This window comes from Ctenopharyngodon idella, chromosome 3 (genome assembly GCF_019924925.1).
Source record: "Ctenopharyngodon idella isolate HZGC_01 chromosome 3, HZGC01, whole genome shotgun sequence".
In the NCBI taxonomy this organism is placed as follows: domain Eukaryota; kingdom Metazoa; phylum Chordata; class Actinopteri; order Cypriniformes; family Xenocyprididae; genus Ctenopharyngodon; species Ctenopharyngodon idella.
In genome coordinates, this window is record NC_067222.1 from 31,095,513 (window position 1) to 31,108,361 (window position 12,849).

The following is a 12,849-nucleotide window of genomic DNA, read 5'->3' on the forward strand; positions in this document are numbered from 1 at the left end:
TAATTCAAATGTGTATTTAAATGTCTGAAACCTAAAATAAACCTCATGAGGTTAAAAACACCGAATAGTGATACATGATAAGCGCGGGGCGCGCGTCTGTCTCTGGATCAGCGCTAAAGCACATTTGAATTAGGAGTGAATCTTTGGATTTTATTCTTTGCCATAATCCTAATCGAACACTGCGTGTATTACAGCTTCAGAATTATATTCGTATTGACTGTCAACAGTGATAAGGTATAGCTAAGAGCGGTCCAGACCAACCTTACGAAAGTATGACTTACAGAAGGTATACTTAACTAAGCACGTTTCGGGAAACTCGTATTAACGTTAAGGTACAGCTTAAGGTATAATTTAAGAACGACGTAGAGTTAAGAAGGTTTCGGGAAATCCAGCCCAGTTCTTTTCTCACTATAGACACAAAACACCACCATAACTCGATCTCCAGCTGGAGTGCCCTGGTTGTCCACTGGAGGGCACTCCACCCCAGACTATTGCCACTCAGTATTGGACTTAATTTCCCATCATCCTCTGCCCGGTTTCATTATCACTGATTAGTGTTTATGCAGTTTATTCCTGTGATTACAAAAGTTACAAAAGCTTTCATTTCAGATAAATGCTGTTCTTTTGAACTTTATATTAATCAAATAATCCTGAAAAAAAAGTACACAACTGTTTTCAACATTGATAATAATAATAAATGTTTCTTGAGCAGTAAATCATCATATTAAAATGATTTCTGAAGGATCATGTGACACTGAAGACTGGAGTAATGATGCTGAAATCCAACTTTGCCATCACAGGAATTTACGTGAAGAGGTAGGGGAGAGGCCATGTATGTTTTTTTTTTTTTTTTTTTTTTTGTTACAGTCTGCAAAAGGGCACCAACTACCAAAGGGGCACCATCAACACCAAGGTGGCAATTGAAGTTCTGCTAGGGGACCCATTTGCCCAGTGGCAGCCCTGAGGAATTCTATCACTTTTTTTCTACTGTACATTCTACAAAGTAATGACTCCTTCACTTTTAGATAGAGAACTCACACATTCAACACTCAACCAAAAAATGTAGAATGGTTGAAAGTAAAAGGAAAGTGAATTATAAAAAACATGGATTATATATTGCCTATTGCAAGCAGATAGAACTGAAACATGACAAGTAATGCAATTTTTTTTAATTCCATCAGTTGTTAGTTAGTGTTAGAGCTATACTTTATTTAAATGTAAATACTATATTGTTAGTATTTTGACAGTCATTGTGCTGTTAACTATATGTCCCAGTTGGACAGAAAACTAGTGCTAGTGTTTTGACAGAATTATTGTAAAAAAAAAAAAAAAAAAACGACGGTAAGCAAACTAAGTGTAAAATAAACCATGGTATAGAATTAATAAAATAAATATTTAATTTTTGCAGTCTTCGGTTTTAAATTTAAACATTTTAACATTTCCAAGAATTGTTAGTCATAACATGAACACAGTTTCACTTCAGCAGGTGTGAGGTGAAAAAGAGGAAGAAAGAGAGGCCTTGAATACACAGATGCTCTCGAATAGATCTAATTCTGGCATTCTGAAAGTCCTTTGAGAGAACTTAGTCAAAGTAAACACAAGCCCACCACATTTGCATATAAGCAAAGCAAAATTACTTAAAATAACTGTAAAGTTTTCTTGTAACCATTTCAAATTCTCTGCAAATGTTTCAAGCGGCATCATTTTGGATGGATCACAAAATGTAATTCTAGTAAATCTTATGTATTAGCAGTAATGTAGGCAACACATAAAGATGTTGTTACAATTAAATTAATTTTTAATACATTTTATACATTTTACAGCATTGCAAATTGTTTTGAATTGTGTAGCTCTTCAAGCTTAATTGTTAGAAATTGCATATAGGCTGCTTAAGTTTATTATTGTTTGGTGATATTAAAACATTTCCTTGAGTGCTCAACAGTTTGCAGCTGCTCGTCTGCTTTGGTGATTCTCAGTCCTCAGAGACAAAATATTCAAATACAACAACCGAAAACTGAGAGAGAAACACATCTCCATTGCGGTAGTACCCTAAAATAAAGCTTTTCTAGGAATATGTCATTTGTGTGCAGTTTGAATCAGTCTTACTTTAAGAACAACTGAAAGAACAGAAATGTTTTAATTAAAATAAATAAATAAATAAAAAATGTATTACAAATCTTTTGGAGATATGACACACTTCTTGATAAGTAATACACATCAAGACTTAAGTCATAAAAACATTTTATAGTAGGCCTACTAAGATTACTGGAGTATGTTTTTCAAGAAAATATAATTTCAGTCTTTCTACTTCAAAATTTCACATTTAATTCAGTTTGTGACGTGCCATTTCTTTGTAATTAATTGTGAAATTTACTAGCAATTTCAGAATGAAAATTTTTCACCATTTTTTTTTTTTCAGTGTATGTATATTTATATTAGTAATACTTTCACATTTTATGTTCTGAAGGACCTATCACTGTAACATCTACTGAAACTGCAAGATAATGTCAATTGTGAGATAAAATATTTGAAGGAATATAATCTAGATAACCTGAAAGAGTAGACATAATAACACTTTATTGATGAGTGTGAACACTGAGTACATATTTGTTAATATCTTCAGAAATGTGTGCATATAGAGGCAAATTATGTAGAATCAAAATCATAAGAAACCTTGGAGTCTTCAGAAGTTCTTTTAAAAAATCATCACTGCTTCATCTAGAAGAAAAAAAGAAAAAAAATACACTTTAATTACACAATACAATTAATTATCTTAATTAAATGTCATGTGCTCTATTTATTGATATTTGGGTTACACTGAAGAGGCTGAGTACAGCGCTGTAGGTCAGAGAAAAGAGGAAGAGGAAGATGAATGAAGTGGCAGTGGACCAGAGACTTCTGAACTCATCCTCCTCCAGAACATCATTATTACAGTTCAGAGTAAAACCCTTCTCTGGCTCAGGTGGATCCCCTGGAAAAAACAAAAGCGAAAAATATGATAAGCATTGTGCAACACATATACAAGATCATAAATCATACATCCTGAATTTAAGGTCCAATGAGTCTTACTAATGTTTCTAATAGTGTTACATAAACACTCAAGTACACAACGACCACATGTACTGCAGAAGTGTACTTGCATACATTAATTTGCACAAACAGCAGAGTATACACAGAAGAGACAAACATATACCATTGCCCTGACTATGTTACTCATTGTTATTCCATTACACCATACATTTTATAAAAATATGCATAAGCATATTCTTACATTTATAATATGCGGTTGTCAAGTAACTTTCAATTTTCCGCTCAGACAGTATCTAATACTGACTCCTGATAATACACATAAAATATCACACACCCTTACAACAACAAAAATTCTGTATGCTGAATGGATTGTAAAAGGCAATATTTACTGGTGACTTTTGATTACCTTTAGAAATTACAGTTTTTATTGATTGCTTAAACATATTTCTTGAAACTATGACTCATTTTCTCAAAACAGTAAACACAAATCCATAACATCTCACCCAATACCCCAAACATCCTATTTTCAGGTCAAAATGAAGCTTTACACTCAAAACCATTCACTCTTGCTGAAAAACCAAACTTTGCCCTCAGACATCACACACAAGCCCTCGAAAACACACACACTACAACATAGTCTTACACACTGGTGAGATAAATTCAAAACAATACTACAAAAACCAGTAATAAGTTGTGTCACTTGTGGTTCTCCCCCTCACTGAACTTTTCACATGATGAACACGTGTATACATTTGCACATTTTTTATTCCTTAATGTACTGTACAGTACAATACACCAAAACAACAAAAAATATTCTGCTCCAGCATCACAACTTTGGTCTGGGACAGGCCAGAGAATCTCATCAACTTCACAGGCTGTACTGGCCCTATCCAGGCAGCGGGGGGAAATCCTCTTGCATGCCTGATCCACCCCTGGCATGCATCAACTGAAATGTCTAGTCAGGCTTCTTCCATTCCATCATCTCTGTGTCCTACAAAAATAGAAGTACTGATGACTGTAACTGTAACACATCCTTTTTACAAAATGGAAGCAGACAGAAACTATCGGTATGTAAGGCACTTTGATGCATGTGTTGTAACACTCAAAAGTTACAGTAGAGTACACTGAGGTACACCTACCTGTTTTCCTCCCTGAAGGTTCTCAAGATAGAGGCGACGGTGAAGCAACTTAAGTTTGGCGGAACTTATTGCCCAGCCTCCCTCATAGTCATACCATGGACAAGGACATGGTCAACTAGTGGCACGAATTTCATCTGAGACTCCTTGTCTCCTTGCACCTCATCCTTATCCTCATCCGCGTCCTTCTCCTCTTCCCTCACCTCTTCCTCCACTCTTTACCGCTCTTGCTCATCCTCTTCCTCCTCCTCTCTGGTGTCCTCAACCTTTATTATTGTCTCTCTGGATCCATTGTACCAAAACTGAATGAACTGACTCGGGCTCTTTTATCTCTCTACTGAAGGTTCTGTTTGGTGTGTGATAAATTTTGACTCTTAGTGTTTCCACGTGAGTAACTGTGTGCTAACTGAGCTCAAGCTATGCTGACTTGAGTGAACAATATTGAATGCTAGTGCTTTCTAAATGACAACATGGTGTAGGTAATGAGAAATGAAGGGATTTGTGTGTAGAGTTTTGCAGTGACAGTTCAACAAATCTGATTCATGTGTCAAAAAGGGGAATAGTGTTTATAGTTTAGGGAAATAGGTGTGCTTTTTGATAAATGGCGTTATGATTTTGAAATTTTAGTTCAAAAGCCTGGTTATAGTGTTTAAGCAATCGAGAAAAACTGTAATAAGTGGCTTTACTATGTGCAGAATCACAATATTCTTGTTTCTCTAAAAACTGATAAAAAGGGAAGCACACAAAGTGACTGCAAGAAACATGAGAGCTGAGCTAAATCATGCAAACACAAATATTTATTGCTTAATATTGTAACAACATAAAACCAAATCAAAATTAATTATTTTGGATTTGAAAATGTCAGAGGGCATGAAAATGCTAACAGCGGCACAATAAGCAGAGGACAAAACATACATGAGTAATTTTAAGAAAAGTATCACATTTACACAGTTCAGAATTACAGGTCACTATGATATTATGCTGACTATATTTTAGTTCATATTTATTTGCATGCAATAAATTAAACATAATTTTGAGTGTAATTTGGCTTTGATGTTTGACCCAGTTGACAGTAAAGTGATACAGACATATACAAACAGAAATCTGCACAAAACAACATCAAATATACATATCTTGACAAGAAAGCAACATAACAAAAGCACTGGAACACTGAACAACAGATAAACATAATGACAGTTTGGGAGTGCTTGTACATTAATAACATTGAAATTCTGCCTGTTTACTTTTGCTTGTTGTCGCTTGTAGTGGAGATTCTATATTGACCATGTTGTCGTGTTTGACTGTGCAGGTGACGGTGGTGGTGAGGCTTTTATACGTTTCTTCTGAGATTGATTTTCATAAAATTATAATTGCATCTATAAATGCATAAATCCACATACAGCCACAAAGTAAATTATTTGGAAGTTACATTGACTTACCTCCTTTATCAAAATGGATCTCCTGCTTGATGACAATGTTATTATTTGTGTCACGGATGGTGCAGGTGACCATTTCTCCATCAAACCATTTCTGTGTATCAATGGTGACATTGTGGATACTTATAAACTGCGAAGTGTCATCAGAAAAGACAATATTTCCTGATGTGATATCCGCTACAATTACATCCTTCACTTTGCACGACACTAAAGCTTTTTGCACCTTCTCTTTTACATCTCCAGAAACAACAGCTTCCAAGACCACTTTATTATGGACAAATAGTTCTCTCTCAACTGGTGGCTTTAGCGTCAATGTAAATTTAGCTACAAGGGAGTAAGAAAGTAAATATGATTTCATGTGTAAATTTGGATTTATGTGTATATCTGTCACAGTCGGTCTCAAACACCAGGCGAAACGAAGAAGAGTAGGTGAATACAGGCTTTAATGATAACACGTAGGAATAACACAACCATACAAGGACGAGAACGGACAAGGAATGAGGATGAACACAGGGCTTAAATACATGTAGCAAACAAAGGGAACTTAAAGAGATATTTAGACACAGGTGAATCAAATGAACTAATGAAACAGAATGGGGAAAACTAGGTCACAGGGGAAGCACAGAAACATGAGGATTTGTAACAGTTCGTCCCCTCCCGGATAGGCGCGTCCTCGCGCCGTAAGAGTCCAACTAAAGAAGGGAGGGTGGGGGTTCTGGAGGAGGGCGGAGTAAAACAAAAAAAACAAGAAAAGAGTCCAGGGAACAGAAAACACAGTCCAAGGGGGCGTGGAGGGTGGGAGGAGCCAGGAGAAGACCAGGAGCAGGATGAGCAGATGGAAATTCCAGAGTTCAGCCAGGATGGTGATCCACGGCGGAGTCGAGGGAGGGAGGAGCCATAGTGTTAACCTCCTCAACGAAACCGTGGGGATGACTGATGGAGACGGAGCCGATGGAGAAGGAGCCCAGAGTGCAGATGGATGGCCGACGACCAGGCACGACACCGCAGGCTTCGGAGGCCGTGAGGGAGACGTGGCGACGACCCCTTGAGGAGGAGCCAGGGTGCCAGAGGTCTGAGGTGGAACCGGAGCGACAGAGGACCGAGGCGGAACCGGAGGGAGGGCGGAGCCAGACGTAGCCGTAGGGGTGGAGAGGCGTCGCGCAGCAGACGACTCGTAAGTCCGTGGCGAAGCCGGAGGTTCGAGGGAGCCCGGTGTAGCCGAATGGCCGATGGTCCCAGGCGGAGCCGAGGGGGGAAGGAGCCATGGCGGAGGAGTCTGGACGACGAGCCGAGGTGAAGAGACTGGATCGGAGGCAAGAGGCAGAGCTAAGGGGTCCAGGCATCCAGACAGCGCAGTTGAACGGCTGGCCCGAGGTGGATCCACACCACAGAGGGCTGGTAGAGGAGAAACTGAGGTGCCAGCGTGACACAGCGGCGACTGGGCAGAGGAACTGAATGGCAGCAGGAGAGGAGGCGGGAGAGGGAGGTTGGGAGGGAACACAGGGCTGGACGGAACCAGCGGGGAGACGGACAGTTTTAGGCTGGGCGGAACCAGCAGGGAGACGGACAGTTCTGGGCTGGACGGAACCAGCGGGGAGACGGACAGTTCTGGGCTGGATGGAACCAGCGGGGAAAGGAAACTCAGAGAATCCTCCTCTTCACTACAGTCCTCATAAAAAGAAAACAAATTGTTCAGCGCTTGCTCACCCTCTGTGGTGGGAATGTGGGCGGGGCTCCACTCCATCCCCTCGAACTCCACGAGGACTCCCACGTAGGCGCACGTTGTTGCCGGCTCACACACCTGGTCAGACGTCTGTCCTCGGGACTCCAGTTCTGAGGCGATGTGAAGCTCGGTCCCACTTGTCAGCTCCGGCTCGTTTCTCACAGCAGGCTGATTACCTCCATCTGCGGTGGGCTCTGGCTTGTTGTCCGTGTTGCTGGGTGAAGGCAGGCTGAACTCTGGATGGGGAGCGGGGCTGGTGACTTTATCAGCGATGTCGATGGTAAATGGAGAATCACAGTTCACCAGCACCCACTCCACGTACTCGGCGAAATTCCCCCGAGGACCCACACCAGGCAGACGAGCTCTTGCTTTCGTGCTGAGGCTTATGTAGAAAAAAACACTCAGCGTTGCGTCCGGGATGTTGGTAAGGCACGCCAGATCTAAAAACCTTTGGGTGTGGGTCTCGAGGGACTGCTGCTCCTGGTTGATGTATAGCAGCTGAACAGCCGGTAAATCCATTTCGGTATTGGTCCGTTCTTCTGTCACAGTCGGTCTCAAACACCAGGCGAAACGAAGAAGAGTAGGTAAATACAGGCTTTAATGATAACACGTAGGAATAACACAACCATACAAGGACAAGAACGGACAAGGAATGAGGATGAACACAGGGCTTAAATACATGTAGCAAACAAAGGGAACTTAAAGAGATAATTAGACACAGGTGAATCAAATGAACTAATGAAACAGAATGGGGAAAACTAGGTCACAGGGGAAGCACAGAAACATGAGGATTTGTAACAATATCTGTGAATTGGAATCAGTTTGAAGGAGTGTATCTTTGTGTGAATTTGAAACACAAGTGAGAGCGTGAACTAGAGAGAGTAAACCAGCATTAAATGATTTACCTTTGAAGTCCTTCGTCACACGAATCTTATTTTTCCGATGTGTGACCTCACAGGTATAGTTAGTTTTTGTATGCCAATTTTCACTGCTGACTTCATAAAAACCGTATGCTGTGTAAAGACCTGTATCGTCATTTTGTTTGCTTTCCGGTTTTAGCTGGCTCGTCATGTTATTATTTACTTTCCATTCTACAGTGAGGTTTTTGGGGTAGAAATCCTCAATAACACACATGACAGATGTTCTTTTTGGAGTTACAACAGGAACCAAACTCAGGGTTGGTGGTTTCACTGCGATTAAAACAATGTTTATACACAGTTAAACTATGTGGCGTATCTGACATTTTGCAATCTTAAAATTTCCCCAATTTTACCAAAACAGTTTAGTTAAATGTCCATTCTGTTCTTGTCTGTTGTTACCTGTTATGAATGTTTCGCTGACTGTTTTCAGTGGGTGTTCTGCAGCACACATAATTTTACTTTGATTCGCTTGATTAATAGTTATGTGGTGTAAGGGTGGACCTCCTACAGGGGTTCAGGCTGTAGGGTTGAGCGACTAAAGAAACGTTATCAGCAAGATGGCAGAAAACTGTACATTTCTTGTCTATAACCACCCACTGCAACTTATACCAACGATGGAAATAAGCGCAGTTGTAATAGCAAAATATGTGGGAGAGCGTTGCTACAGTGTGACAATATTGTATTGCAATAGGGAGCACATTAATGTTAATACTAAATCAAAACTAGTTAGCACATCATTTGTAATAGAAAGGGTTTAATGACAATATCTGATTATGGTTACACTTAAAATAATTACAAAATAGATGTATGAGATGATAAAATCATATACCATTAATCGTACCCAGCATGTATGTCAAAAGTTACCTGAGAGATAGAGAGAGAGAGTGAAAGAGAAAGTGAGAGAAAGAGGGCCAGAGAGAGTGCCCAAGAAAAGCCAAGAATCAAAGAGCCAGAGCAACAGTTACAATCCTCTTTTATCCCTTCCTTGACCATGTGACTGAAACCAAAATATGAGACATTCAAACTGACCAATCAGGAAATTAAAACTTCCCCCACTGTACTAAAGGTGTGACCATTTGTAGACCCCCGATGTATATACATTTTGGCCTACAGGCCTTGATCCCCTTCAACACCTTTGTGCCTTCCAAATGGCCCTTGTAGCAAGAGAGAGGGGGTTGAAACAGTAAAGCAAATGTCTTTGTTCGTTTTAAAATATCTTAAGATATTTTCAGACTTACAGTGGCTTATTGTCAACATCTTGCCTCCAGTTGTTTCTGTAGGGTACTGGATGAAATCAGTCAAGGCATTTCCTCTCTGATCCATTCATTTGAATCTGACAGATTCAGCAGGTGAAAACCCAGAGGCCAGACAGCCAACAATTAGGGCATCAGATGAAGTGTCACATGGAGACATCATAAACACTACTGATGGTTTGGGATCTGCACCTAAAAGGGTCAAACCACACAAAACACATGCAGGTTAGTATACACACACACACTAATGATTGATCCCCAGAAAGTCCCCTAAAACATTTTTATCTGGAATCAATTATATATCCATGCAGGATTAATGAATAAATTAGTTATTATTGTAAATCAACAAATCAAAATAAAATATAATCAAATAAAATCCACAGCCACATTGTCCTGGTTTGAAACTTTAAACAGTAAGTGATTGGTGAATATATCCCAAATGCTATGGGTGCTTTTTGATGTCACATTGCCCTTGAGCGAATTTCTTGCAAAATATCTGTGAATATTTAAGTAAGCTATATATGTTCTTATTTAATTAGGCATAAATTAAATGTTTTTATTAAATTGAGTAATAAAATAGCTGTGTAATAAAATATTAAAATCGAGTGCCCAAAACCCGTTTTGCTCATATTCAGTAGTAATGGCCCAGCTCCCCGTGTCAATTATCTACCATCCCCTCAGCACCAGCAATCAAAATTCTCCTAATTGAAACAATTTAATATAACACTAATTGTAGCCTAATTCAAACTGTCTAATCTAGGCCTACTTCAAAATTTACAACTGACTACATTCAAATACGCCAATGCATATTTTCACGCTGTAACGTCATAACCTCAATCATTCAGACCTCCAAAAATGGAACTTGGCTATATTTAGCTATAGCTACTGACTAAAACCTTAAACAAAAGTTGTAATGCAAAACAATCGGTTTAGCAACACTGCAACAATATTACATTTATAAATGGCGTATGTTATTTTCTCTACAATTCATAACTGAAACACAAGATGACCCAATTTACATTTAAACGAGAGAGCGAGTCCGCGATGTAGCTAATAGGTAAGAAACTGTAAGGAACCCCGCATCGGCCCAAAAACGGAATCCGACGGCCTGGGCGAAGGTTAACGCGTGTATGCCTTTTCAGCGCATCTGTGAAGTTCACTTAATTTCACTCGTTTAATCTGACTCCAATTTTAAATGATTATTACTCTTAGGTTTTGTTCCCAATTGGAAATTAATCATTTGTTATGTATTAATTTTGATTTTTGATTATTCTGGGTATCTCATAATTTCAATTATTCGTTCATTACGGTCTCATCATCGCTTAGAGAAATTCACATTGGCCGACTGCGTTCTCACGGACATAAATTCGCCAGTTTATGATCTAGTCAGAGGATGCAGAGTTAACTAATGCATTTGAGTCGAACCGCCACATGCTTGTTCATACAAAAATACAGTTTTCTTAGTCACGATACTGCAACTTGCTAATTCAATAACAGACAAACTCAAAAAGTCCCATGATGTGCCAATATGCTCCTTTCATGGGGCTCTCTGGCTTGGCCTGTCCTGACGCAGATTTACGGAAATGACGGACTCCATAATCTACTGGTCATAATGATTTCAGAAGAATCCAGAGTAAATCAAATATAACATTTTATTTGTCAAGTAAAAATGTATCATGTCAATTTCATAGTTGGACAATTAGAAGCCAATTCAGAAATAATAAATGCATAACATCAACTGAAATGCACATGCACACAGTGGTGGATTAGTGTTTGAAGACACTTGTCCACCACTGTGTGGGGGCTTCTGGCTACAGAAAATCCCCCCTGACTGCTTTGCACTTTACCTTATATACCAAGACCAGAACAAAAGGATTGTAAATTTTTATTACACCAACACCTGTTTTGGGGGGAGAGGAGTGGGTTTTCACAAGTGACACCACCCAAAAGGAGGACAGAATTCTCCTTAGTTTTTAATCTTCTTCATAATACCAGTGACTGCTGTGAAATTGAGACCATTTTACCAATCGCACTAAGACATTTAAAATGACACCAAACATGAAAGGAATAAACAATAGATACACCAGATACATTATACTTCTTGGAGAACTTTCAGTGACTTGAGTCAGGGGGAAAGGAAGGAGGGTGTGTGTGTGTGTTGTGTGTGTTGGGGGGAGGGCTATTGCATCCTGTAGATGTGTGAGGGCAAGGCGTTGTCCTATGCTCTTTCTTTGAGATCTTCTCTCCAGATGAGTTTTATTGCTTTATTGCAGGGTGCTTGATCTCAGTTTTTGTCTTAGCAGGAAAATCAAGTCTTACAAAACATAGCAGGCAAAGGTCTTTTTTTTCCCCGGAATAACACTGGTTCAGTCAGACCGCTGAATACCAATCAGAGCCTATTCCAGAGAAGTTTGTAATGTTGTGCTTTAGTCTTCCGTTTAACAGGTTCCGAGGAGGCGTGAAGAGAAGCACACAACAAAGCGAATCCGTTTCAGGAACTTTACTTAACTTATTAAACCACAACTTTACAATAGCGGGGGTTTATGCTCTTGCCCAGCGTTGATGGGCTTATATACAACCATCCGCACCGAAGCCTGCGAGCATACTGACGCTAAACATAAAACAAACAGTGAACTAAACCCTGCGTGATGACGTAGCCACATCTGATTGGCTAATACAGAACTTATTATGAATACATGAAATAACAGTAGCACAAACAACTTATTTTAATTAACTAACACTATAACAGTAATTCAAAGTTAAATTTCCTTACGACATTCATGATGTAGAAGAAGAAATAGCCTACATTTACACATGCCATTTAGAATAATTACGATACATTTTCTCAAAAGTAAATAAGTCAATGATAAATTTTCTCATTATTATTATGAGAAAGTTTCTCAGTAGCTACGACAAAGTTTCTCATTGTTATGGGAGATATAGCCTAAGATCATTATTACGAGAAAGTTTCTCATTAGGCCTATATATTACAGCTCAGTTGATATTGCTTTTTTATAAACTCTGTTAACGTTTGAACTGTTGACGTTAAAAAATGAAATGTGCTAATACGGGTTTTAATACGGGGCTGAAATCTGTTCAACAAACTAAACAAAAACTTTACAAAGCCAAAATACCCTCGATATTGTCCTCGACAGATCTATTAAATTAGAACTATTATGCAACATAATTTATGATGTCTTTGTTTAGTTTGCTGAACAGATTTCATTTTTAACAATAAGTAATTTAAACCTTGCGTGATAAATAAAATAAAATAAAATAAAATAAACCTGGCCTAGAGAAAAAAACCCCCTTCATTTTCTCATATTTTTCTGCATTGATATAGGCCTATAA

General features: G+C 38.9%; 1 pseudogene; it reads right to left on the reverse strand.

Annotated features, from left to right (window-relative positions):
- Positions 1 to 2,560: 2,560 nt before the first annotated feature.
- LOC127507488 (Ig heavy chain C region-like) lies at positions 2,561 to 12,452 on the reverse strand (annotated as a pseudogene).
- Positions 12,453 to 12,849: the final 397 nt, after the last annotated feature.